Here is a 1,256-nt window from a genome sequence, read left to right as displayed (position 1 = left end):
CGGCGGCAGCGGCAGCAAGCCGTGGACCCAAACGCCGTGCCGCCGCCGCCGCAGGCAGCACCCCTGCGACGGCGGCGGCAGCAAGCCGTGGACCGAAACTCCGTGCCGCCGAGTCCCGTGGCTGTGGCCGTGGGCTTCTGGCAGGAAACTACGGCCGCAGCTCGGCAGCACGGGGGCGTCGCAGCGTGCCGCCGCCGCCGCCGCGCTGCCCCCCCGGGCACGGCGGCGGCGGCAGCAAGCTTGGGCCCAAACGCCGTGCCGCCGAGTCCCGTGGCTGCGACCGTAGACCGTGGGCCGGAAACTGCGGCCGCAGCTCGGCGGCACGTGGTTCTGGTCAAATCGCCAAGCGTGCAGCAGCGCCGAACCACGCTTCCCGGCCTCGGCGCATGCCTTCAGGGGCCCCCTATCGCTGGGCACACCCCTCCAACACCGAACATGCGCCCGGGGGGGAGGGCGGCCCGGGCTGCCCAGGCCAAAGTGGGCCGCCCTCGAGCAAGAGGCGGCCGGGCTGTGTGCTGAATGAATGAATGAATGAATGTCGGTGGCAAAATTGTAGTTAAGAATGTCGGTGGCAAAATTGCCTCTGCCATTCTGCACACAGAGGGAGAGGAAGAAACAGGCTGCGATGGGCGGTGGGTGCGCGGCCATGCTGCCACCACTCCCAGAGCGCCCGAGCTCCCAGCATCCGCGGCCTTACCCTATTGTCAGCGTATGTCCAGAACTTGTACTGCAGGGGGCTTGCGCCGCTTGCTGGGAACACGTACTTCCTCTGCAGAGGGGCAGCAGTACCACACAGACCGGGGGAGTGTTGTGAGGCGCATAGGGAGGAATGGAGGGTGTGCAGCCAGAGCTGCCCCTGCCTGCAGCTGCCCATGCGAGACTGCGCCTGCCGCTCAGGCATATGCAGCCTCACCCAAACCACTCCGGCACGCGTTGGACCAGGCAGGCCAAGCGACGAGTCACTCTCAAAACGGTTGCCTGCCGCGCCGCCGGTGGGCTGGCCGAAGATCTTGTAGCCATTAGCACCTGCACAGTAGAGTGGCAGCAAGGGGTCTGGAATCAGGGGGGCGCTGAGCAGATGGCGTCGTGTCAACAAAAGTTGACGCGAGTAGAAGAAAGCGGGGCAGGGCAGCGGGGCAGGAGAGAAGGCGATGCAGGCGACGCAAGGCGCTGCCGGCTTCCCATGCCCAGCAGCAGCAGCCAGGCAAGCCCACCCAGGAGCAGGCACGCACCTGGCACGCCTGCCACCGCCGGCG

This window comes from Chlorella variabilis (genome assembly GCF_000147415.1).
Source record: "Chlorella variabilis unplaced genomic scaffold CHLNCscaffold_10, whole genome shotgun sequence".
NCBI classification, from domain to species: Eukaryota; Viridiplantae; Chlorophyta; class Trebouxiophyceae; order Chlorellales; family Chlorellaceae; genus Chlorella; species Chlorella variabilis.
This window is presented reverse-complemented; position numbering follows the sequence as displayed.